This window comes from Hemitrygon akajei, chromosome 5, assembly GCF_048418815.1.
Source record: "Hemitrygon akajei chromosome 5, sHemAka1.3, whole genome shotgun sequence".
NCBI lineage: Eukaryota > Metazoa > Chordata > Chondrichthyes > Myliobatiformes > Dasyatidae > Hemitrygon > Hemitrygon akajei.
Genome location: NC_133128.1, coordinates 51,549,171 through 51,577,068, shown reverse-complemented (window position 1 = coordinate 51,577,068; position 27,898 = coordinate 51,549,171). Strand labels below are relative to the sequence as shown.

At 38.5% G+C, this 27,898-nt stretch overlaps 1 protein-coding gene across 4 annotated transcripts in view; it reads left to right on the top strand.

The window, feature by feature from the left end:
* Window positions 1-27,898, top strand: part of usp9 (ubiquitin specific peptidase 9) — a 284,080-nt gene that overhangs the window by 17,682 nt on the left and 238,500 nt on the right. For 2 of the 4 annotated variants that reach the window (XM_073045520.1, XM_073045517.1), the window contains exons 1-2: window positions 7,874-8,414; window positions 10,343-10,388. The exons of 1 other annotated variant lie outside the window; for it this stretch is intronic. The gene's annotated coding sequence lies outside the window, so the exon portion shown is untranslated. Of the gene's footprint in view, window positions 1-7,873; window positions 8,415-10,342; window positions 10,389-27,898 lie in introns of those variants that run through there. One more of the 4 variants, XM_073045519.1, reaches the window with a different exon arrangement.

Here is a 27,898-nt window from a genome sequence, read left to right as displayed (position 1 = left end):
ATGAAACTTTAGCTAATTGGGGCTGCCACTTAATTGCACCAAAATATACTGGTCCTGATATCTCAATTAACCAGAATCCACTGTAATTCATTAAAATATTTCAGATAATACAATCAATCACTACCAATGATCCAGAAGATGAAATAATCAAGGATCCTGGTATCTCAAACATTTGGACTACACATCAGTTTACAAGTTCTAAATGAAACAGCAACAAAATTAAAATAGTTTGATGCAATGATACTACGAGGCATAGATTTTTAAATATGTCCTTTGGGTATGAGTTTCAGTGACTGAAAACATTTTCAGGCTTGGTTCTGGCCATCAGATTTTCAAATGACAATTTTACAAACCTGTTAAGGAAAATCTGGAGAAGGTGAAGAGGGAAGAAATAAAATAAGAACATAAAAATAGATGTCAGAGTGAGCCAATTAGCTCCACTTCCTTTAAACATGGTCAGTGACAGAAGGCGTACCTCATACCCCAGTATTAACCCCTTGTCACTCTTTTGATAGCTACCTTGAAGCCACTCCAAATCTTTCTCACAACTCAGCTTTATTTCATCAATAAACTTCAATATATTGCCCTTGATCCCCTTAATCCCCTTGATTGCCTTGAATTGTGAACATCTGAAACTCCTGTTCTAATTACAGCATTTCAAACTGAAAATGAGCCATTAATTAATTAACATCCCTACTCTTTATTTTGTGTACAGTATTAACTATCCTCATTAGTATTTTAGGCTCAATACTAAACTTGGATTTTGTTTTATAATTTCTATTGAGGCACTTTATTGAAGGCTTTCTGAAGTGCAACTACTCCACATCAACATGTTTCCCTTAAATATTCTGTGAGTTTTAAAGTCAATTCGAAGTAAATTTATTATTAAAGACATATATGTCACCATATAATACCCCAAAATTCATTTTCTTGCAAGCGTTCATAGAACAATGTAGTATACGTAATAGATTCAGTAAAAAAACTACACACAAAGACTGACAATGTCAAAAAAATTTAAACAGATTGCCAAACATGATTTATTTTTCATGTATCCATGCCAACTATTCAATTCCAATATTTCTCAAGAACCCTAATGTTATTTTGTCAATAACTGATTCCAGAGCAGTAAATATAGATACATAAAATTCCAAATATCAGTTGCAGATAGTTTTGTGTATTGATTGTTGCTTCATTATCCTGGCATTTTCATTTATTTGCTGTCAAGCATAGAAAACGTCTAGATTCTGAGGTTAAATTTGTAGGGTGGAATTGAGCAAAGTTAAGGGATTTCAGATTGACTTTTATTTTCTGCATTCACAATGAGATTTTACTAGCCATTAAGATTGGTAAACTTCAAATTATCTCAAACTGCACATAGATAGCTCTTTTTTTAATCATCTGAAATATAAGAGATAAAAATTAAAGCCTCAGGTCTCAGAAGCATGTTTGAAAGAATGATGTTATAAGGTTTTTGTTGCACAAACTTAACACTATATTTAAGAATTATTTTCCGATTATATATGTGTTATAAATGTAACATCGAGGCAGATGTATTTAGATTAAAACATAGCAATAAACGAGAAATGGACATTATTGATAAAATACTTTATAGTTTATCAATAATCACCTTTGTTGTTTTGTCATTTCGCTCAGTCCTGTGAAATGCCTTGGAATATACTACAATTTTGAAGAAGCTGTGTATATCCTATTTATTGCTGTTGATCATTTTCTTACTGCTATAAGCATACTCGGAAAACAAAAGTTATATATTGCATCTCACATTTGTGGCCTGTTTCAACAAATATAAGTTGCATGCCTTTATTTTAATCCTGGATGTGAAATCTTTGGTCTATATAACTTGGATGTGTTTACATGCTCTGAAATAGATATAATTTAATCAAATAATTCAGAAGTTTAAACTCTTCATAAGAGAAAGAATGTCTTGGTCAAGGAATTTCTATTAAAAATAAATACTTTAATTATTGTAGTGACTTAAATTGGCTTTGAAGCTAATCCACATCTGTAATACGTAAAAAGTAGACAACACAATATTGAATATATTGAGATATCTCCAAAGTGAAATGGAGAAAAGCAAAAGCATTAAAAAAAATTAACATTTGTTAGTCCAGGTACAATCTCTAGAAAGTTGTCTAATAGGTGAAGTGGCAATTCCAAACTAAACTTGAATCAATGAAGGATGTTTGACAGCTGTGGCAGGACTGGAATGTGATTGCCTCTTACAAAGTGAAAATAAGCGACATGTTGACAACAGGGCTTTGCTTCCAGATTAGCTCAATGCCTTCCATGTGCTGCACTTTGACCAACAAAACATGGAAGAATTTTCACAAATTCCCTGAGAGCATCCTTCAGGAGGTTGAGCCCATGGAAAACATCCGGCCTAGATTATGGACGTGGCAGAGTACTAAAGACTAGTGCTGATCAAATAGCTGAAGTGTTCACTGACATCTCTAACCTCTCGCTTCAGCAGTCTGAAGTACCCACCTACTTTAAGCAGGCTTCTATCATACCAGTGCCTAAGAAGAATGTGGTAACCTGCCTTAATGACTTTCATCCAGTAGCACTTACATCCACTTGATGAAGTGTTTTTTAGAGGCTGGTGATGAAACACATCAACTCTGCTTGAAAAGCTGTTTGGATCCGCTCCAATTTGCCTACTGTCACAACAGGCCCACGGTAGATGATATTTCATTGGCTCTTCACTCAACCCTGGAACATCTGGGGAGCTTTGAGCAGCAGCCAATTGGAGAGATTGGAAATCTGAGAAGATGTAGTTCACTCAGGTTCACTGATGGAGTAGAAATGGCTGCCACTCATTGCAGTTTTGGTGGTTTGAATGGCGGGCAATCATTGTTTGGGGTTGATAGCAAGAAAAAAATCAAAGTAAAGCAGGGGCAAACAGAGTGGCCATTGATGCAGTGGCCAGAGTTAGAATGGACATTTTGAGGATTTAACTCTTTGAGGCTTCAGTTGGAGAAAGCAAAAAAAGCTGTAGGTAGAGATCCCTGCCCCGGCTGCCGCTACTTTACATTTGCTCAGTTAGTACAGTAGGGATGCCATGCAGGATAGTGGAATGCTCCTCTTGCAAGATGTGGAAAATCCAGTGTCCCTGACAACGACACCTGCAAGAAGTGCATCCATCCAGCTGCAGCTTCTAACATCTGCGTTAAGGAACTGGAACTGGATGAACAGCCAGAGTTTGTGGTCCACGTAGGGACAAATGACTTAAGAGTGATGAGGTTTTGCAAAGTGAGTTCAGGGAGTTAGGTGTTGAGTTAAAGGGCAGGGCCTCCAGAGTTGTGATCTAATGATTGCTACCTGTGCCACATGGTAGTGAGGCCAGAAACAGGAGGTTTAACTTAGGTAATGTGGGACCTAACAGAAGAGATGGTTTGTCCCTGAATTGGAAGGGACTAATACCCTGCTGCACAGTGTGGTTTAAACTGGAGTTGCAAGGGAATGGGAACCAGAGTTCCAGAACAGTTAGTGAAGAGTTTGTGGAGACAGATGTTGGTAAGTCCTCAGACTAAGTTAGGAATCAGATGGTTGAGCATGGTGTGACTAATGTCTGAGCTGTGTATATTTCAATGCAAGAAGTATTGTAAGAAAGGCAGATGAGCTCTGGGCATGAATCAACACTTGGAATCATAATCTTATTGCTATTAGATAAACTTGGTTGCAGGAAGGGCAGCATGGCAGCTCAATATTCTGGGGTTCTGTTGTTTTAGAGGGTTGTTGTAGAGAGTGGGAGGGATTAAAGGAGGAGGGTGCCATTACTAGTCATGGAGAATGTCATGGCAGTGCTCAATCAGGACAGACCAGAGAACTCATCTAGTGAGAATAAGAAAGGTATGACCACATTATTGGTACTATATTACAGACTGCCCAACAGTCCTAGGGATTTAGAGGAACAAATTTGCAGAGAGATCACAGACTGTTGCAAGAAACATAAGGTTGTTATGGTAGATGATTTTACCTTTCCACTTATTTTCTGGGACTCCAATACTGTATAAGGACTAGATGGCATAGAGTTTATCAAATATGTTCAGGAAAGTTTCAGTAATCAGTACGTAGAAGTCCCAGAAAGAGAGCATGTGATTCTGGGTCTGCTATTTTGGAATGAGACTGGGCAGATGACAGAAGTTTGTGTAGGGGAACACTTCGTATCAAGTGATCACATTAGTTGCAAAGGAAATGTGCAAAAATATAGGTCTGCTCCACAGATTGAGATTCGAAGTTGGAGAGAGGCTAATTTTGATGGTATCAGAAATGATCTGACAAGTGTGGATTTGGATGGGCTTTTTCCCGGCAAAGGTGTACTTGGTAAATGGGAGACCTTCAAAAGTGAAATTTTGAGAGTACAAAGTTTGTACGTGCCAGCCAGAATAAAAGGTAAAGATAACAAATGTAGGGAATCTTGGTTTTCAAGAGATATTGAGGCCCTGGTTAAGAAGAAAAGGGAGGTGCAGAGCAGGTACAGACAGGTAGGAACAAATGAGGTGTTTATGGAGTATATAAATGCAAGAGAACGCTTAAAGAAATCAGGAGGACTAAAAGAAGGCACATGGTTGTCTCAACACACAAAGCAAAGGAGAATCCTAAGGGATTTTACAAATATGTTAAGAGCAAAAGGATTGCAAGGGACAAAATTGGTCCTCTGGTGGAGCCAAAAGAGGTGGGAGAGATCTTAAATGATTTTTTATTTGCATCTGTATTGACTCAGGAGACGGACACAGTCTATAGAAGTGAGACAAAGCAGCATCAACTTCATGGACCCTGTACAGATTACAGAGAAGGAGGGGTGAGCTGTCTCAAGGCAAATCAGAATGGATAATCCCCAGGGCCTGACAAGATGTTCTCTTGGACCCTCTGGGAGGCAAGTGCAGAAATTGCCAGGGCCTTAGCAGAGGTATTTAAATCATCCTTAGTGATAGGATAGATACCAGAGGATTGGAGGATAGCCAATGTTGTTCTGCTGTTTAATAAAGGCTCTAAACATAAAAAAGGAAATTATAGGCCAGTTAGTCTGACAGCAAAAGTGGGAATGTTATTGGAAGGTATTCAAAGGGACTGAATATATAAATATTTGGATAGACATAGGCTAATTAAGAATAGTCAGCATATCTTTGTGTGTGGTATGTCATGTCTAACCAATCTTACTGAATTTTTCAAGGAAGTTACCAGGAAAGTGGATGAAGGCAAGGCAGTGGTTGTTGCCTACATGGACTTTAGCAAGGCAATTGACAAGGTCCCACATAGGAGGTTAGTCAAGAAGGTTTAGTTGGTCGGTTTTCAGAATGAGATAGTAAATTGGATTAGACATTGGCTTTGTGGGAGAAGCCAGAGAGTGGTAGTAGATGGTTGTCGCAGAGATTGGTACTGACTCCATTGTTGTTGGCCATCTATATCAATGATCTGGTTGATAATGTGGTCAACTGGACGAGCAAATTTGCTGACGACACCAAGATTGGGAGTGCAGACAAGTGTGAGGTGTTGTGTTTCAGTAGGACCAACCAGGGTACGTCTTACACAGTGAATTATAGGGCACTGAGGAGTGTGGTAGAACAAAGAGAGCTGGGAATACAGATCCATAATTCGTTGAAAGTGGTGTCACAGGTTGGTAGGGCTGTGAAGAAAGCTTTTGGCACATTGGCCTTCTTAAATAGTACCCTGTATTGTTTACTGGAGATGGAATGTTATATTGAAGTTGTTCAAGACATTGGTGAGGCCTGATTTGGAGTATTGTGTGCAGTTTAGGTCATCTACCTACAGGAAAGATATAAACAAGGTTGAAAGGGTACAGAGAAAATTTACAAGGATGGTGTTAAGTCTGGAGGTCCTGAGGTATAAGGAAAAATTGAATAGGTTAGGACTTTATTCTTCAGAACATAGAAGTCTAAGAGGAGATTTGATAGAGGTGTACAAAATTATGAGGGGTAAAGTTAGGGTAAATGCAAGCAGGCTTTTCCCATTGAGGTTGGGTCTGACTACAACCGGAGGTCATGAATTAAGGGTGAAAGGTGAAAAGATTAAAGGGCACCTGAGGGGAAACTTCTTCCCTCATGGTCATGAGCATGCAGAACAAACTGCGAACACAAGTTGTGCATGTGAGCTTGATTTCAACGTTTAAGTGAAGATTGTTTAGGTACATGGATGTTAGAGTATGGAGGACACTGGTTTTTGTGCAGTTCAATAGGAGTAGGTAGGTGAAATGGTTCCAGCATGGACTAGATAGGCCAAGGGGTCTGTTTCTGTGCTGTACTTCTCTATGGCTTAAAGATGCATAAATCATGTTGCTCTTTACTACAACTCAGCATTCAATAATATCATCCCCTTAAAACTAATCAATAAAAGTCAAGACCTTGGCCTCAAAACCTCCTTGTGTAATTTGATCCTTGATTTCCTCAAGTGCAGACCCCAGTCACTTTGGATTGGCAACAACATCTCCTTCACAATCTCCAACAGCACAAGTGCACTACAGGGCTGTTTGCTTAGCCTCCTGCTCTAATCACTTTACACTTAAAACTGTGTGGCCAAGTACAACTCCCAATGCCATAGTCAAGTTTGCTGACATCACCACTGTCTTTGGCCAATTCAAAGGTGAAGATGAATCAGCATATAGAAGGGAGAATGAAATCCTGGCTGAGTGATGCCATAACAACCTCTCACTCAATGTCCGCAAGATACAGATTCTGATAATTGACAAAGAGGAGGAAACCAGGACTCATTGGGGATTAGAGATGGAGAGGGTCAGCAATTTTAAATTCATTGATGTTATAATTTCAGAGGACCTGTCCTGGGCCCAGCATGTAAGTGCAATTATGAAGAAAGCATGGCAGCGCCTCTACTTTCTTGGAAGTTTGTGAAGATTTGGCATGACATCTAAAACTTTGACAAACCACTGTAGATGTCTGATGGGGGTATATAGACCGGTTCCATCACAGCCTTGTATGGTAACTCAGATGCCCCTGAAGAGAAATCCTGTAAAATTGGATACAGCCCAGCCCAGTCCATCACAGGAAAAGCCTTCTCCACCATTGAGTACATGTACACAGAGTGCTGTTGTAGGAAAGCAGCATCCATCTCCAAGGACCCCCACTACCCAGACCATGCTCCCTTGCTGCTGCTGCTATAAGGAAGAAGATACTGGAGGCTCAGGCCACACACCACCAAGTTCAGGAACCGTTAGTATCCCTCAAGCATCAGGTTCTTGAACCAGTGGGGATAGCTTCACTGGACTTTACTTTCCCCATCACTGAACTTTTTTTTAACCCATGGACTCACTTTCAAGGACTCTTGAGTCATCTTATGTTCTTGATATCTATTGCTTATTTATTTTTATTTTGTATTTGCAGTTTGTCTTATGCACATTGGTTGTTTGTCTTGTTGGGTGCCATCTTTCATTGATTCTATTACGGTTCTTGGATTTATTGTAAGAAGCAAATTTGTAGTGACATATATGTACTTCAAAAATCAAAATATTGTGCTTAATGTTAGACCCAAATGTTGATATAGGCTTACATCACAATGTTGTGGAAGTAATTCCATCGAGTGTGAATAGCTGCGACAGCCTCTCTCTTATATGAAAATAAAACAAAAGCGATTGACTTTGCATCTTCATACCTTTCCTGCAACTTTGCTCACCCTTTCAGTTGTCGTAGGGGGGAACTTGAGCGGCAATTCGTGGTGTTGTCGAGAGATGGCGCTTGTAAACGCGAGCCACTTCCCCTGGCCGGGTGACATTATCATCCGGGGATGGAGGTGCTGCCCAACCGGGGGTTGAATTGGTAGATTCCGAGCCGTGGCATGAGTGCAGTTGTAGGCAAAACAAAAAAATATATAATGCAGTGAGGGGCAGAGTGGCTGCGACAACCTCTTCTTTATATATAAAAAAGAATGGCTTGGTGGTTATGTAGAATTACAGCCTGTTAGAGTTTTATAACAACAGGCCGGGCTTTTGACAGATTTGAGTAAATTTATTTTTTGGGAAAATAGAAATCGAGAGAGGACCTTGAACAAAGCGGCTCTGAGAACTTTTGATCCCTCCCTTCTGTGGAGCCGTTCTCCACACTTTCCTTCCTGCCGTGCGTGTCGGGGCCGTCGGAGGCCGTTGCGTCTGCTCTGTTTGTGCAGTTTTTTTTAATAACGCGCTCCGCCGCCATATTGTTGTGTGGCTCGGTCCTGGAGAGAGCGGGGTTGGTGTTGGTTCAGATAAAGGGTTACTGGAAGGGATCAGAGTGGGGAGAAGGGTGCAAAGAAACGAAGAAGAAACTGCTGGAAGAAAAATAATAAAGCCGTATCTCCTCTTCCACGTCTTCCCTTCCTCCCCCCCCTTCAATCTCACCCTCCCTACGCAACCCAGGCTCGCAGTCCTGGCAAAGGAGACCTAATTCCTGGTAAGGCATGGGACTCTCGTGTCATTATGATATGTTTTATTCAATTTCTTGGAGAGTCTGGTTCAGAGATGTGAATTGCTTTCTGCGTTAATGCCATAAAGACTCTGATGGGGTTTTGGAAAGTAGAAAAGATTGATTAGCGATGGAGCTGTTTACATGTCTGAGGATTTTTGACGGTGATGGTGAAGCCGGCTGCTGCCTGCGTGAGGAGGAAAATGGCTGACAGACTCCCTTATCCGGCTGTATTTGTGAGGGGAAAGGTCCCGTTTTGTGCAGAAAGCCTAGATTGGGTTGATGTGTCATTGGGCTTATTACAAGGTGGCGACAGTTTGCTCTCTGTGTCTTAAAAAATAAGTCATCATTTTGTGGGAAGAAACTCGGAATGGAATATTTCCCTTTTCCTTTCTTGGACTGTTAAACGCCATTTCTGAGGTGGAGTGATTTTTCTGATGGAAAACGTAGGCCTCGACTACGCCTGGAACATTAGGCCTGGTCTATTTTGCGCTTTGAAATTAATATTTTTTTTTACAGTGAATCGTTGTATGATTTAAGTAGATAATTTTGTAGAAATAGCAATCTAAAGTAATTTAAAGCGATGTCCCACGCCTAATAATGCAGTCAGTCAGTGTTAAGACGAATGTAGAGTTATGCACATAGTTGGAAATGTTAAGACTGACGTGTAAGTTAGGCTGCGAAGTATCGTTCATTTTTCAAGGAAAAATGCATGGCTTGTAAATCTGTGTTAGTAATGAAGCAGCAATAACCTCAAAAATTACTTACGATTCTGTCAGGAACTTAGTATATCTACTGGTTAAGCTGGTATCAACTCTTGTATTCAGTTAGTGTCATTATTAAAATATTTATGCCTATAACCGAAATGTATGCTTTTACTGGAATAGTTAGTTTGGTGTAATATGAGATTGTTATCATATTGTCAATTTATAATAACCCTAGGCGAAACATATTGTTCTGCTCTGCTATTTATAAAAAGTGATCGGTACGACTTTCCCAGTATGAAAATCACATTATCAAATGAGTGGTGCTTGCAAGTAAAATATACATAATTCCCATAATAAATTAAGATAATGTCATGAACCATAATATCTTAGAAAAGATATTTCAGAAGTTAGTCTTCAGCTATATGCTAAACAGTGGTAATATCACATTAATGAAGTTATTTTCAGTAGAAGTTTAAATGTGTTCGAAACTTCAATATATTAATTGATCACCGTACAATTTATAAAATTAGTGTTGCATCCAGAGTTTTTGTTACAAAATATCTGTCATATTTTGAATTTACTTACTTAAATTTTGGGGAAAATATATTCTACAGTCAAAATAAGTCAGGATAGTTGACCTAAACAACAAAGGTAATTGATTGCAAAGCTTTTCTTATTAAAATAATGTATGAAAATGGGTTTTAAAATGCTTTTGAATTATCAGAAATAAAACTGCTTCCTGGTCCAGCAATGTTGCTTAATAGCTAGTGATCTACTTCACTAGAATCCAAACAAAATGCTGCAATCAATTAGCAGTCAGGCAGCATCTATGAAAAGAGAAAGCACATTCTAGCTTCTGTGTTATTTTCTCATATCTGCAGATTTTATTTTACTTGTTTAATCCTGGAATCAATTTTATAACAGTCTATTGAGTTGTAGTGTATACTTGAAAGAAAATTCAACAAGATTTAAGTTACAGGGACTGCTGAGTCTGGCGTTCAAAAAGTTGACAGATCTGCAGGAAGGTGACTTCTAATGATTTGGGCTTTAAAGCATGCAACAGTTAAGTAGGTCTTCACCAAGTCTGGCCCAGTGGGGCTACCAGTTCAAATGAAGTGGAATCTTGATGTGTGGATATTTATAAAGTGCCTAAGTTGCACATGCACATACACTATTTATCTTTCATCTTTTCCCCATTCTTTTCTGAAGGTGCTGATTTACTGGATATTGTTCCATGGACAGCGGCAGCCCTCAGGTATTTTGCCCAAATAATGATTGTTGATGCAAAAGCCTTAAATGAATGTTGACGTTATTTGATTGCAGATGGTGTTGCAGTCAAGATCATTCCAGTATTTTACGTGCACACTTTGCGTTATGAGACATCAGAAAATATATTGCAGCAGAAATCTTGCTTGCCTGATTACTTTTAGTCACTTGACCATTTCTCCGGTTTCATTTAATCTCTCCCAAAAAATAATCTCCATCTGTGAATTATTATCTTGGCACAGACAGAATCGAATTTGAATGTAGAACCTATTAGTTTTATAGTACTACACCAGGTAGTACCTTCAGAACTGTGTGATTGAGAGAGTATGCTCAAACGATATCTTATTGTTGATTTGTTTTTGGACTTTTTTTGCCTTTTTGTTTAATGAGTTGAGCTCAATGAGTTAAAATACTATACTGGAATTTATAGTGTTCCAGTTATCTTTTGAAAGAATATGCTGACATTTGAGGGGAGCATCCACATTAGGAATGAGAATGATAAGAGTTTTACATTGTTTTTGCAGTTGAAAACTGCAGTTTTATAACATCAGCAATATATTTATTTGTTACTTGCAGCCAAACTTTAACCCATTGAAAATGAGGATAGAGATCTTAAAATGAGTCAAAGTTCTTGTTCACTGTGTAATGAATAATTAATTTTTGTTTTTTGGGGGGGAGTCAGGACAGTCAAAACAGGGTTCTGTTAAGATTTATATTGGATTTTCATTCAAAAGTTTGTATCAGTGGAACTACACCAGCATCGTTATGGTAAGAAGGGATAAAAATTTTAGGGAAGAATAATGTTGGAAGTCCAAAATGGTAGTGTTTACGTGTAGAGAGAAGAGGGAATCGGGTTTTGTTGCTTTACAGTTGCTCATATTTAACATAATTTAGCAAGTACTGCACTATATCCTGTCTAATTTGTCTTTCGATGCACTGCGTTTATTACAGTTTGGAAACTTCAGGTGTTGGGTGTACTGGTCCTTTTTAGAAATGGAACTCAGCACCTTGGTTAATTAAAGTCAGAATTGGTTTTGTATGGCAAGAACAAAATATTTCACTATATTTTGTGTATTTTTAGTGGCCTTCATATCATAAGTAGAGCACTGTACAACTTGTAGATTTTTATTAGTGTCATAAGTTGGAAAGCCCCTTAAAACTTGGAGAAATATTTTGAGCAGGGTGTAAGAAATTTAAGCGAAAATAAACACTTGGAGATAACATTAATATAGTTAATTCTGTTTGCTATTTTTTTCCTAAGGGACACCAGCAAAAATCCTCAAATATGAGAGTGACAAAATTAAATTAAGTTTATTGCATTTTCATGGGTTCCTGTCTCTCACTTGTACTGTCTCCTTTTTGTTTCACTCTATTTTAGTTTGCCTAATTTTTTCTTCTCTACCCCTCCTCAGCCTATCATTTACCCTGACCTTTGTGTTACTTCCTTTTCATTCTTTCCCTTTATCTACTCAGCCTTATGCCTTCATCCTTTTGTGGATAGATTGCAACAAATAGCTAAACACTGGTCATCTCGAGAATTGAATTGGTCATGTGCATTGTACGTTTAAGGATATGATAGAAAATGAAATATTGGAGTAAAATATAAAGAGAAGAAAACTGTTTCAGAGGTATATAAAGTATTGATATTGGCAACAGTAAACATTGGTCACAAGGCAAAGATAGAAACTGCAAGTGAGAAAATTAAATACATGAGTAGTATTTTAAGTAGTTCAAGTTGTATCTGTCTTGCTGCTTACTAAGTTTGTTCAATAGAAGAAATCTATTTCACATTTTCACTGTTCTTCATAAAGTACGTGAATCAGTGGTGGCGTAAGGATTTTACTAACCCATTGATCTGAAGTGGAGCTCACACAAGTGATGTCAGTGTGGTCGTGAGTGGAGTGTTGCAAGTGAACGTTTTGGACTTCAGTCAAGGTATTAAGAACATTTTATAGAGTGTGGTAAACCAAGAAGCTAATCCAAATGAGGAACTGGATTTAAATCATAGTTCGTAAAAAAAAAAAGTAATAATATAAAGCTATCAGATGCCATTAAAGTTCTTAATGTTCCAGCCCTCCTCTGTTTCTTTGAATTCAAAGAGGTCTCAAGAGAGACAATGATTCTATTGACTTTAATATTTGAAAGATTATACAATGGTGCTCTTGGATTCAAAGGTATCATATCTTACTCTGACAGTCAAATTGGGAGAGGAAGAGGGAATTCTGCACCAACTGCATCAGTTTGAGGTGAAATGCTGGAATCTATTATTATGGATCTGATATCAGGCAAATATCAAAAGTATATTTCAGAAATGAGTTCCTAGGTTTGAGTACTTTGAGGCTACAATACACTGGATAGATAGAGGACCACTGGATTGTCAAAGGAATTTAAAGAGCTCGTTCAATATGTTTGCTTGCCAGACTCTTCCTGGTTACACTGCCTTTTCCCTTGGGAACTCTATTTTGGATCAATAGGATAGTAAGGTCTGTGAACCACCACTGGGTCACATGCCTAGTGATGAAGAATACTGAAGTAACAAAATAATGGATTTTTCCTCGTGAACAAACTTAATAAGCAGCAAAAAGACAGTCATAACTTGAACTAAAATATGAAAATAGTGTATAGAATCTTTTTGCATTACAGGGTGATTGCCAAAAGTCTTAGTTTAATGAGAAGAACATGTTTTTACATCTCAAACCTAATTCCTTAATATTGTTGGTTAATTGGAAATGTTTGGAATCTAGAATCAAAATCTGAAAGTAGTAACTCAACTAAGCAAAAGTTTTAGAAAAGTGTTTTTTAAAGGTGCATAAAATTGAAATGGGCAGATTGGAATCCCGGTGACCATTGTATTTGGAATTGATGTGTTAAGCTGTTTTAATCTGTTTAAATAATGGAATGACTTAAAATAAAGGTGCTTATGCAATTAAATTTAACTACCGGTACACTTAACTGGTTTGTTTTGGCATTTATGATATCACTGGAGAGAACTTTGTGATGTCAGAACTGATGGAGTTCTTTGCAAAATATTCACTGACTATAATCAGAGGTTTTGAACAATAGAAGAAACAGTTAAGTGGTTTTACATTAGAATAACGGCTGTTAGAATGTACTGAATAATTCAAGGTAATTGGTTGAAGTTGTAAACTGAAGATGTTGCATTCTTCCTGTATGATGTCATGACATGCATTTTTATGATTAGATTTTAGCCAGTTTGGGAAGAAGTGACATGCAGCTGTAACATTTGTGTGTTCGATATATTTGAATTTATTCAAAGATTCTTTTGATTCCAAAATGATTTCTGATTATAGTATTTATGGCTAAATAACCCATGAAAGTTGAAAATGTTAGTGTAGTTTGTGAGTTCAAAAGAGTACATTTAGCTATATTGTCTGTCTTATGTCCTACCTTAATATTTGTGTTGTTCATTGATTTCATTGTTAAATCTTTTCAATTTGTTAAATTCATTAGAGTACGTAATAGCAATCGATACTGTTTAGTACTTCAAAACTGGTCGTGTCAGAAAAGTTATTGCATTGAAATTCACATCTTCTAATACAGTTGAATTTGTGTGATGATAACTTTACCTCTGAATGAAGATCATGTAAAGAGTAGGTTATAGGAGAAGATTATATTTGGTTTAAGGAAAAGGCTTAAAAGTTTCTAGAAAAGGGCCTAAATCTGAGGACTCCGTGTATCAGACTTAACAAAGCATGATCATGAAATTGATACTTCAGGGAAACTAGAATAAGTTCATAAGAGCAACTATAGTTTGTAACAAGGAGGAAAATCAGCAAAGCCAAATATGAGTCATTTACAGAGATTTTATAACGAAGAGCAAAGAGGTGAGAGGAACTAAACATTTTGCATTCTTCATGGAAGAAGACAGTACAACATGTAGAGTTATTGAAGAACCAAGAGATAAGCACAGAGGTGAAGTAAAAGAAATATTGCAAGATAACTGGAAGAATCTGGTGATCTACACTGAGTTTTGAAAGAAGTAGCTTTGAAGAATTCACTGGTTGTCTTTTGCAAAACTCTGTGGATTTTTGAGCCCGTCTATTTCAGAATGGAAGGCAAGGAAGATGGGAAGTTACTGAATTGAATTGACTTTATTTCTTACATCCTTCACATACATGAGGAGTAAAAATCTTTGTTACATCTCCATCTAAGTGTGCGATGTGCAATCATATTAATTTATAATAAATAGAACAGTCAATGTAATATAGAGTACAGGTTTCCCCCGCCATCCGAAGGTAGAGTGTTCCTATGAAATGGTTCTTAAGCCAGAATGTCATAAACTGAAGAAGCAATTACCATTTATTTATATGGGGAAAATTTTTGAGCATTCCCAGACCCAAAAAATAACCTATCAAATTGAACTAAATAACACATAAAACCTAAAATAACAAGATAATGTAGTAAAAGCAGGAATGACATGATAAATATACAGCCTATATAAAATAGAAATATTGTATGTACAGTGTAGTTTCACTTATCAAAATCGGGAAGACAGCGAGCCAAAATTGATGTGGAGGAAAAAAATAAGCACGTACATGCACGCGCACACAACTGCCCGCACAAGGCTTCATGGTCATGGTAGTCTTTCTTGGGGTAAACACATGTATAAAGCGGGCGTCTTTTCTTCGTAAAAGTGAAAATCTTCCTTGGTTAGCGAAAAAGGTACTAATGTAGGTCTTTTATAACAGTGAGCTGTCATAAAGTGAATGTTCGAAAAACGGGGGCCATCTGTACACACAAATCAGCGTGAGTTCATCAGTCTGATGGCCTGGTGGAAGAAGCTGTCCTGGAGCCTGCTGGTCCTGGCTTTTATGCTACAGTACCACTTTCCAGATGGTAGCAGCTGGAATAGGTTGTGGTTGGGGTGACTTGGTCCCCAATGATCCTAAGGGCTCTTTTTATACACCTGTCCTTGTAAATGTCCTGAATCATGGGAAGTACACAACTACAGATATGCTGGGCTGTCCGCACCACTCTGCAGAGTCCTGCAATTAAGGAAGGTACAGTTCCCATACCAGGCAGTGATGCAGCCAGTAAGGGTGCTCTGAATTGTGCCCCTGTAGAAAGTTCTTAGGATTTGGGGGCCCAGACCAAACTTCCTCAACCGTCTGAGGTGAAAGAGGTGCTGTTGTGCCTTTTTCACCACACGGCTGGTGTGTACAGACCATGTGAGGTCCTCAGTGATGTGACATGTCAACCTGGCATCAGTAGTTGGAATCTTATCAGGCTTATTTTTTTCAAGGCATTTAAAATTCATAATATCATTGAGCTCACTTGATGTGAATTTATGAAAAGGAATGGTGTCTGACAAATGAAGTTCTTTTGAGTACAGTAGATTTGGGAGAGGAGGGAATGTGGATCATTTGGATTTTCAGAAGCTTTTCAGTAAGGTCCTGTGCAGAACCAGGTTTTATATATGCAGCATAGAAAGCATTCTGTCTAGATGCATCATGGTGTGGTATGGCAACTGCTCTGGTTGAAACCAGAAGAAATGGCAGAGGGTCATGACACAGCTCAGCACATCATTGAAACCAGCCTTTCTGTATGAACTCTCTCTATTCTTTTTGCTGACTTGGTAAAGCAGCTGATGTATTTGAAGACCTCACCCAGCCTGGGTATTCTCTCTTCCCCACATAATCAGGCAATAGGTAGAAAAGTATGAAAGCATGTACCACTAGGCTCAAGGACACATTCTATCCCACTGTTATGGGACTATTGAACAGTCTCCCAGAATACTAAGATGGAGTCTTGATATTGAGTGGATTCTTGATTTCATAGTCTACCTCCTTATTCTTTGCACCTTATTGTTTGTCTCCATCACACTTTATAATAGTAATGCTTTCTTCTGCATTGTTTTTGTTTTCCATTGTACTACCTAATTGCAGTGCTGTGAGGAAATGTGTATGGATAGTATGGAAAATAGTTTTTCATTGTACATTAGTAAATGTAACAAAAAACTAAATTACATTGGTGAATGAAGTTGGTATGTGGGGAGTTTTGGGTAGTTTATTATTGTACATGTATTAACTAAGGAACAACATAAAAGTAAGTGTGTCTACCTTAGGTTTGCATATTGACCAGCAGTATACTGCAGTGAATGGTGATTTGTCCCCAAGTATTCAGGTGAAAATTATTTCCTGATATCAATAAATTCAGTGAGTAGTAATGACAACACAGAGGCATCAAGATTGTATGGATGAAATGAGTGTCTGGGCAATCATATGGCAGACAGAGAACAAATTGAAATAACACCTGTCTTGATTGGAGGGTCTTGACCCAAAATTTTGACTCTGCCTTTCCTTCCATAAGTGCAACCTGATCTTCTGAGTTCCTCCAGAGTTTTGTGTATCATTCTAGGTTTCCAGCTTCTGAAATCTAATCTTGTGTCCCTTCAATTAAAATAATGTGTGTCCCTTGCATTGGGGAGGGCTGGGAAATAAATTCTAGTGTTTTTTTGAATGGTAAGGGATCACAATGTACTGTTCAGAGAGACCAGGTTATCTTTGTACATGTCATTGAATACTAACAGAGATGAAACAAAGAAAGCCAGTTGCCCAGAGATTTGAATAGCTCAATAGAAATTTATGCTGCTATTATCCTTATTCCAGATGTTCCTTAAAGTCTCTTTCAAATGTTTAATTACAAGTGAGTTTGGTTTTGTGTCAAATTCTACTTGGTGTCTTGGGACAATGCATAATTCTCTGGCCTAAATATTTGTGCTGTGTCCTTGATTTCATGGAAGAGTTCAGAGTAGTAGGGAGCTTGAGTAAAATTACTGGTAAATAGTTAAGAATGTCAATTTGTTGAAAATGAAATTAGTAACTTTTCATCATTGGCTCTTGTTTTCCTGAACATACCATCTTAATCTATTGTGAACATAATGAAGCTGACAGCTGTCATTATTCCTATGAAATTGTTACAGCAATGTTGGATGATTAAAAGGGGAAAGATGAGTGATTTTAAAGTTCATATACTGGAAGTCTGAAACTAAAATAGAAATTTCCTGATATGTTTTTATCAGATCAGATGGCATCCATGTCAAAAGAAGAGAAACCGATTAATGTTTCAGTTGTAGAATCTGCTGGCAAAGATTTTTCAATTGGAAAAGTTAACTCTTGTTTTTGTTCCACAGATGTTAAATAGGGAAATTTTGAGAGTGTTAATTATAAGACGATACTTTACCAAAATGTGCATCTCCATGTTTGACTGTCTGTTCAAATATATGGAGTTGGGAATTTGTTTAACTCATTTGTGATCCTAAACTAAATTTATCACAAAGTAAAATAATTGCAAGTTTAAGTAACCTTTTTAATAATGCAGTAGATGCTCATCACTGTTATCCAGCTTCTATCACTGAAAATTGTCAAAGCAGAATTTGAATTCTGAGGTGTTGAGAATTAAATTTTCTTTTATCTCAATTCACTTGCAGTCTAATTTTTTTTAACCTGTTTTTAATATTGATTTCATGGGCGGTAACATACTGATTAGCTTAACACTATTACAGTGCCAGCTGTAAGATCAGGGTTCAGTTTCCATTGCTATCTGTAATGGGTTTGTACGTTCTCCTTATGACTGCATGAGTTTCTTCCCACATTCCAAAGACACACAGGCTAGGGTTAATGACGTGTGGGTATGTTATGTTGGCACCAGAAACGGGGCAACACTTGCAGGCTGCCCATCACAAATTGGTTTGATTTGACGCAACTGCCGCATTTCACTATGTTTTAATGAACATGTGACAAATAAAACTAATCTTTCACCATTCTAGCTTGCACTTCCTTTCCAATCCTTGGTGATTTTCACATGAGAATTGGAATTGTTTAAAGTAATATGATTACAAACTAGAGAAAATCTGCAGATGCTGGGAATTTGAGCAACACACAAAATGCTGGATAAACTCAGCATCCAGGAAAAGAGTACAGTCAAGGTTTTGGCTGAAAACTTTGACTGTTCTCTTTTCCTAGATGCTGCCTGACCTGCTGAATTCCTCCAGCATTGGATGTGATTATTAGCCTTGTTTTCTTGACTTGCATCAAGTGCTAAGTGTTTGTTTCAAATATTGCAAAGTATGTTTCATCTCAGAAACACACAGTGTAACATATCACTGCGTTAAACGGGCAAGGGTAGGGCACATTAATGTCAGGCATAATTCATTGACCGATAACTACTTTCTGGATCATGATATCTTTTAGTGTTTTCTGAAAAAATGTAGATGATGTTATTTTTTGCTTGGCACATCTTTGATAAAGCATCAGTTCTTAAAATGTTTTGATATTGCCAAAAGAAATTTTTTCCTTAAAAAATTGCACTTTTCTGGTCAGTTACACAAAGATTTGGTCACCATTTTCTTAAAAAAAATTGGTGATCCCTATAAATTTGAATAAATTCCTCAGTAATTGAAAGATTTGGAAGAGTGGATGTGTATAGTCATGGACTTAGCTCACCAAATGCTTTGGGAAGAAAAAGAAAAATGGGAAGCATGTAGAGCAATTACATTCACAATATCTGCTAGAGGTGGTGGTGAAGGCTGATAACATTTATGTTTAAAAGATGTTTGGACAAGTACGTTGCTTAGAAATGTGTAGAGGACATATGCCTAATATGGAACAAATGCAATTAGCATGGAGCAACATCCTGATCTACATAAATAATGTGGATTGAGGGGGTCTATTGCTGTAATGTAGGACTCTTTGAACTTGGCTTGATTGAGTAGTTCCAAAGTGAAAATAGATTTTTAAAAATTAAGGTATTAAATATTCAACAAAATAACATTTAGCTAGTAAACATATGGTGACTAGTTTTGTTTGCTATCTGACCACAAACAGAGATGGTGGATAAATTGTAATCTGAACAAGTCAGATTGATGGTCAGTATTGAAAAACCAACTATGAAAAAGGCAATGTCAGATGTAGTATTTTGTGATGGAAAGGGTTAATTCATCTAGTTGCAGAGGAGTCCTAATCAGATTTACAGCATAGTAACAGGTCATTTGGTCCACTGCATTTATGCCAACCACCATGCCTATCTATACTAATACTAATTCCATTTACTTACATTAATTCTATAAACCTTTATGCCCTGCTCAGTCAAGTACCTGTTCAGATCTCCCATAACGTTGTGTCTGTGTGACCTCTGGCAGCTACTTCCAGACAGCAATGAGTCTATCCCATGGATTTTTTTTTAACTTCCCCATACATCTTAAACCTATGCATTATATTTTTAGACACCCCTGCAATGGGAAACAGACGTAGACTGTCTGGAACAGGGGTTCCCAACCTCTGTTAATGGCATAAAAAAGGTTGGGAACCCTTGTTCTAGAAGCTCAGTTTTATTTGTCACGTGAAAAGCGTCATTTCGTGTCAAATCAAAACAGTGAGGGTTGTGCTGAGTACAGCCCGTAGGTGACACCTATATAGCATACCCACAATTTGCTAATCCTGACTGTACATCTTTGGAATCTGTGAGGAAATCCACATGATCGGGGGAGAATGTGCAAACTCCTTACAATGGTGGAAATAGAATATGTATTGGTGATCGCTGGTACTGATCGTGTTAACCATTATTTTGCCATGCCACCCATCCTACTTATCTACTCTATATTTGCCTGAAATAATTTTGCATATCTCTCCATATCATGCCTCTCAGATTCAGATCCAGATTTTTGTCACTTGTATTTTGAAACATTCAGTGAAATGCATCATTTGTATTAACAACAAACATAACCAGTGATGTACTGGAGCTGCCTGTCAGTTTTGCCAAAATTCCAGTGCCAACATATCATGCCCACAATGTTGCATAGAACGACACAAGCAATAATAACAACAAAACAAGATAACAGTAAAACAAGCTGCGGTCCTTGGCCATGGTAGAGATGGAGGATCGCTATTGTCCAGTTATTTAAGAAAGGCTCTAAGAATAAACCAGGTTATTATAGTTTGTGAACTTGATGTCAGTAGTAGGTAAGTTATTGGAAGGTATTCTAAGGGACCAGTTGCATAAGCATTTGGATAGACAAGGATAGTCTACGTAACACGAGTGAATCTGCAGATGCTGGAAATAAATAAAAAAACAGGAAATGCTGGCAGAACTCAGCAGGCCAGGCAGCATCTATGGGAGGAGGTAATCGTCGTTATTACCTCCTCCCATAGATGCTGTCTGGCCTGCTGAGTTCTGCCAGCATTTCCTGTTTTTTTATAGTCTGTGCAGCTTTCTGCATGGTAGGTCATGTCTAACTGATCTCTTTTTGCGGAAGTTACTAAGAAAGCTGATGAAGGAAAGGCAGTAGATGCTGTCTACGTGGACTTTAGCAAAGCTTTTGACAAGGTCACACATGGGAAACAGATCAAGAAGGATCAAGCACCTTCTCCCCTGTAATCTGAATTCAGGATGAGGTAGTAATTGGGATTAGACATTGGCTTTGTGGGTGAAGCCGTCTACTACTCTCTGGCTGCCTCTCTGACTGGAAGCCTGTGACTTGTGGTGTGCTGTAGAGATCATTGCTGGGTCCATTGTTCTTTATCATCTACAATACTGTGCAAATGTCTTAGGCACATGCGAAAAAATTCTGTGAAGGGAAGATGCTTTCAGAAATGAAGTTTTTAAATACAAAAAAATTACTATAAAGAGCAGTAAACAGTTTAAAAAAAACTGAATCAAAACAACATTTGGTGTGACTATCCTTGCCTTTAAAACTGCATCATTTCTCTTGGGTACACCATCCTGTAGTTTTATAAGAAAATCAGCTGGTAGGTTAGAAAACATAGAAGACCTACAGTACGATATAGGCCCTTCGGCCCACATAGCTGTGCCGAACATGTCCTTACCTTAGAAATTACCTAGGGTTACGCGTAGCCCTCTACTTTTTAATATCTTTGTCTAATATAAAGCATCTTGAAGTACCTGCCATAGTCATTCTGTACCTTTGACTGTCTTGGCTGCTTGTCTCTCCAGGTAATCCGAGACAGCTTCAATGATGTTGAGATCAAGGCTCTGTGGAGGCCATACCATCTGTTGCAGAACTCATTGTTTTTTTTCACTGAAGATGGTTCTTTATGACTTTAGCCATGTGTTTGAGGTCATTGTCCTGCTGCAGAATGAAGTTGGGATTGATCAGACGCCTCCCTGATGATATTGCATGATGGATGAGAATCTGTTTGTACTTCTCAGTATTGAGGATTCCATGAATTCTGACCAAATCCGCAACTGCATTTGCAGAAATACATCCCCAAACGTGCAGGGAACCTCCACCGTGCTTAACTGTTGGCTGTAGACACTCATCCATGTAATGCTTTCCAGCTCTTCTATGGACAGATTGCCTCCTGTTTGAGCCAGAATTTTTAACTGGTCAGTCCAAAGCACTTGTTCAACACCCCAGTCCTTATGTGTAAGTGAGTCTCTTGGCTTTGTTTCCACTTCAAAGGAATGTCTTTTTGGCAGCAAGTCTTCCATGAAGAGCACTTCTGACAATATTTCTCTGGACTATAGAGGGTGTACCTGGATTCCAGTTGCTTGAGTTCAGAGCTGATAGCAGTGCTAGACAACTTATGATTTGGAAGGGATGCCAGTTTGTTGTATCTCTGTCTGCTACACTCAGATTCTGTAACAGACCTGTGCATTTCTGGTCATCAACCTTACCTGTTTCTCTTGTGCTTCTTCAGAAGAACTTGGACAGCACATCTTGAAATTCCTGTCTGTCATGAAGTTTTTTGCTTTGGAGAAACCTTGCTAATGCAGGATAGCCACCTTGTGTCTTGTTGCTATGCTCAATTTTGCCATGGTGTAAGAATTGATGATTTGAAGGTTAAACTCTCATATATGTCATACCCTTGGTTGGTCTTCACTCAGTTTGATTCCTTCTACAGTCGTTTCTCTTTCAGTTAATCCATCTAGTTTGTTCAATTCATTATGTCATTGTTCATGAGCATTTGTTTCTTATCATTGTTTAATCATACAATGGGCTGTATACCTACAAAGTAATCAAGTTTTTATTTGAAATGTGGTCTCTAACTTGTGTTAATTTCTTTAGCAAAATACAAAAATTTTTCTTTTAATTTTTTTGAAAAATGAATATTCAGAAATCAAGTTTGTTCTTTTCTACCGACAATGTAGAAGATGAAAAAATAAACATCTACAACAAAAATTATATTTTTAAAAAAAACTAAGGGTGCCTAAGACTTTTGCATAATACTTTTAATATCTTGGATGATATGGTAAACTAGATCATCAAATTTGCGGATGACACCACATTTGGGGGCATAGTGGATAGTGAGGAAGGCTGTCAAACCTCACAGCAGGATCTGGACCAGCTGGAAAAATGGTCTGAAGAAATGGCAGATGGAATTTAATACAGGCAAGTGTGAGGTGTTGCATTGTTGGACTTTAAACCAGGGTAGTTATGGGACTTCAGACTTGCACATTAAATGGTAAAACACCAAGGAATATGCTATATTAGGGATCCGGGGAATACAGGGTGGTAAAGAGAGACTTTGGCATGTTGGCCTTCATAAATCTGAGTGTAGGAGTTAGGATGTTATGTTGAAGCTGTATAAAATGTTGTTGAGGTCATATTTGGAGTATTGTGCGCACTTATGGTTGCCTGTCTATAGGAAGGATGTAAGTTTGAAAGAGCACAGAGGAAATTTACGGGAATGTTGCTGTGACTTGAGTTTGAGGGAAAGGCTGAATAGGTTAGGAATTTATTCCCTGGACCTATGAGTTGATAAGGGTATACAAAATAGAGGGGTATAGATATGGTGAATGCAAGCAGGCTTTTTTCACTGAGGTTGTGAGACTCTAGAACTAGAGGTCATAGGTTAAAGTGAAAGGCTTAAGGGCAACATGAGGCGAATTTCTTCACTCAGAGGGTGGTGAAATTATGGAACAAGCTGCTAGTGGAATGGTGATGCAGGTTTGATTTTAACATTTAAGAGAAATTGGTATTAGTATCTGCGTGGGAGGGAAGTGGAGGGCTATGGTCTAGGTGCATTGTGATAGAACTAGGCAGAATAATAGTTTGGCGTGGACTAGATGGTCCGAAGTGCCGGTTTTTGTGCTGTATTATTCTGAGTACCCATGACCTCTAACTCCCTCTCATCCTTAATTCCCCCATACTGTCCCCCAAACTATCCCTATGAACCTAAAGAAAAATAACTTGAGTCTGAGCCACAACATTGGACATCGCAGGGTGGTCTATCTTGACTGCTAGTCTTTGATCTTTTACTCCAGGGAAAAATGACTTAGCCTGTCCAATCTCTCCTTATAACTCTCTCTCCAATTCAGGCAGTATCCTTGCTGATTCTGTTTCATTATGTCCTTGGAGTGTGGTTTTCAGAGCTGCAGTCAACACACCAAGTGCAGCCTAACCAGTGTTTTTTATAGTTCTAACATGGTATCTCAACTCTTGTTCTCAGCCTCAGTTGATGAAGGCAAACATGTCAAATAATTTTCTCACCAACCTGTCCAATTTGTGTTTCCATTTTCGGGGAACTATGCATTTGTACCCAAGTCTCTCTGTTGAGGAATGCTTTGCAGGGTCAGTCCTCAGGCTCCGCCCATGCTTAACTTCCCAATATGCATCATTTATCAGAGTTTAATGCCATTTCCCATTCCCTTGCCAACCTGATTTACAGTATATCTTGTTGTAACTTGGAATCTCTGAAGCACACCATGTTCATCTGGCTCTAATCTGAAAATCAATGCTGCACTACCACCATCTGCCCTTTTACCACCAAGCCAGTTTTGTATCTAATTTATTCAATCCTATCTATTCTATCCTTTCAGATTAGCCTGCCATGTGGGATCTTGTCAGTTCTTTGAATTCGGATATAATAGATCAGTATTGGTTGAGAATTAGTCACGTAGAGAGTGAAAATTGAGAATGGCAATTTCTCAGGTTAGCAGGTGATACAGGAATGGATGCTTAGATTTTTGCTATGCAGACGCTATCAACGATTTGGCTGACAGGGCCTAAATACAAAGGTTGCAAGTTTGCTGATGATGCAAAACTGGCAGTATTGTAACAGACAATGTGGATATTAATACCACAGGGTTTGTATGTGTATTATACCTCTTCATGCATTTTTTAACAAAATTTCAAAAAGTTATGTGTATGAGTGTTATTTTGATTGTTGTGCAAATTTACAGATAGGTTTGAAATGGCAGGGCATCTTTAGAGTGGCCAGTACAGCAAATGGAATTCCATAAGCAGAAGCATAATAGACAAAAGTTCAATTGTTATGTTCAAGTTAAATAAAATATCAGTCAAGTCACAGTATGGAAAATCTTTGAATTGAGTTGACAGTCTTTTAAATGAGAATGGAAATCCTGTCAAGGCCGATCAGTTGCAGTGGATTCTGGTTATTTGGGACACATCAGACCTGTACATTTTGGCCCAATTGCATAACTGCCCAATTCAGCCAAAGTTGAAGTCTGCTTGTGGGTACCACTGACTGCCAAAATGGGAGGTTAAAGATATCGATAAACACCCCTCCTAGTTGATTAGTAGAGGCCTTCATTACCCAGTCTGGGCCAGATGCTTTCCTCATGTTAGCTTCAGAAACTGAAATCATAGGGTTGTAAGGGCTGTGGGAGTTCGTGAAGGTTTCTCCCATGGTTTTTCAGTCAAAGCGAGTATAAAAGACATTGCGCTCAACTGGGAGTGAAATCTTGTCACATATGTAGCTTGATTTTACTTTATAGGAGGTGATAGCATTCAAGCCCTTCCACAGCTGTCAAACATCCCTGGCTGTGGTTTAATTAAGTTTTGTCTAGAGTTGCCACTTAGCATATGGAGTTTCTGGAGATTGTACCTGGACCTCTTGTATGTAACTTGGTCGCCAGACCCGAATGCCATTGACCTGGCCCTCCTCAGATTGTGGATCTCTTGGCTCATCCAGGGCTTCTGGTTGGGGCAGACTATGAATGATTTTGTGGGTCAGAGTTGTCTGCAACTGACTTTATAAAGTTTTGTGGTATATTTGTTCAGATCCTCTGATTCCATGAACATTGCCCAGTACACCGACTTCAAGCAATCATGCAGCTGCTCCTCTGTCTCCCGTGACCATATCTCTGTTGTCCTTACCTCAGGAGCCTTGCTCTTCATCCTCTACCTGTATGCAGGTAGGAGGAAGACAGCCAGGTGATCAAATTTCCCAAAATGCCATCTAACAATGGAATGGTAGGCATTCTTAATTGTAATCTAGCAGTGATTAAGCATGTTGGGACCCCTGATGCTGCAGGTGATATGTTGATGATAATTTGGCAGAGATTTCTTCAAGCAAGCCTGATTGAATCCGACAATGATTTGAAAGGATTTGGGGTAGACTGTTTCTTGTTTGCTAATTGCGGCACTTAATACATCAGCCATTGGTGGTAAGTAAACTTTGGTCAGGCTTATGGCAGAGAACCTTCTCAGGATGTAGAATAGATGGCATTTAATCATTAGATGTTCCAGGTCGAGAGAACAAATGTGCGACAAGACGGCTACATCTGAAAACCACAAAGAGTTTATCATGAAGCACGGACCCTTGCCTCTTGCCTTCCCAGAATATTCTGCAGATCAATCCATCCAGTAGATCGAGAAACCCTCAGGCCGGACCAGCGTGTCTTGAGTGAGCTAATGTCGCTGTGTAATAGAGAATGCAGCAATTGCTCATTTCCTTCTGACATAGCAATCATGCCTTTAGGTCCTCAGTCCTGTTCTCTAGTGACTGTGCAATTGCTACAAGATAATGAGTGCAGGAAATTTTACACCATGCTATCTTAGTCTGGCATGAAGTCCATCTTCTGACCACTCTTCCAGCCATGGCGGTGGTTTTTCATTCGCTTAAAGGTGCTGTACTTGCACTCCTGAAAGTCTGCTGAGTCTTTCAGAAAAATAGTGAAATTGCAAGTTCGTTTAGATGGTTGAAAAGTATGTTACTTAAAGGGAAATTGCAGGTTACAGATTTCGGTAGTAGTTCAGAAGAAATATATCTAGAGGTTTTGTGACCTGCCTGCAAAACATCGGCATGTTATCACCAATGCTATTTTGGATCTAGGTTGCTGTAACTTGCCCCCAGTGTGTAGTTGAGTGATAGAGTCTGTGAGGAATAACTGGAAATTAGTTTGGTGGGGTTAATGTAAGAATGTTTGCCTGATGGTCATTGCTAATTTGTGTGGAAGCCTTGTTTCAGTATTGTAACTTCAGCTCTAAAATTATGTTGACACTATCTTATACTAATTTCTTTTATCCTATTCTAATGCAGTTTTTGGCAAAATGGTATAAATCTAACAGTTCAGATGCAAAATATCGATCATGCAAAATATCGATCATCTCCATACTAATTTTGTCTTTTTCCAACTATATAAACATCCAAGAAAGCTCATGAGCACCTCTTCTTCCTTGGGAGGCTAATGAAATTTGGCACATCATCTTTGACTTAGACCGATTTTTATCAATGCACCACAGAAAGCATCTTCTCTGGATGCATTGTAGCTCAGAATGGCAACTGCCCTCCCCATGACTTCATGAAACTGTAAGGAGGTGTAGACATGCACATCATGGAAACCAGCCTCCCCTCAATATACTCTGTCTGCACTTCTTGATGCCTCGGTGGAACAGCCAGTAGAATCAAAGTCTGCTCACCTGGGCATTCTCACTTCTCTACCCTCCCATCAGGAAGATGAGATAAAAGCCTGAAAACATGGCACCAGTCTCAAAGGTAGTTTCTATCCCACTTTTAACTGTTTCTCACAGACTACCTTGTTGTGACCTTGCACCTTATTGTCTAACTGCATTGACCTTTTTTGTACATGTGACAATAATAAACCAATTTATTTATGAGTTTACCATTCGATACTCCAGATGTGTGGCACAATCGCATAGTGGTTCGCAGAACACTTCACAGTACCAGCTACCTGGGTTCAATTCCCACTGCTGCCTGTATGGAATTGGTACGTTCTCTCTGTGACCATGTGGGTTTCCTCCGGGTGCTCCGGTTTCCTCTCTCAGTCCAAAAATGAACCGGTTGGTAGGTTAATTGGTCGATTGTAAATTGTCCTGTGGCTTGCCTAGGATTAAATTGAGGGATTGCTGGACAATGTGGCTTGAAGGGCCATAAGGGCCAATTCCATGCTGTGTCTCAACAAACAAATAAATGAACAAATAAACATTGCCTCAATATTGCAAGACTAAATGTAGACTAAGATGCCCTTTTACATTAGGAACTCTAGCCTTCTATGTCTGAGGTGGCGACCCTGACTTCAGTTATATGTTATTTCAGTGCAGCTTTCCATTTGCACACCAAAATCATGTCAGTCCTCTGCTTATTCCACTACGAGGGTAGGCCAAGTGCAAACTCAAAGCTAGAAGTAGCTCTTATTCCACCTGTGTAGCCTACAACACAATGGTATGAATATTGAATTTTCACACTGAGAACCACTAAGCAAGCATTAAGGAAAGGGAAAGTAAATTATGGAAGTAAACTACCACAAAACAAA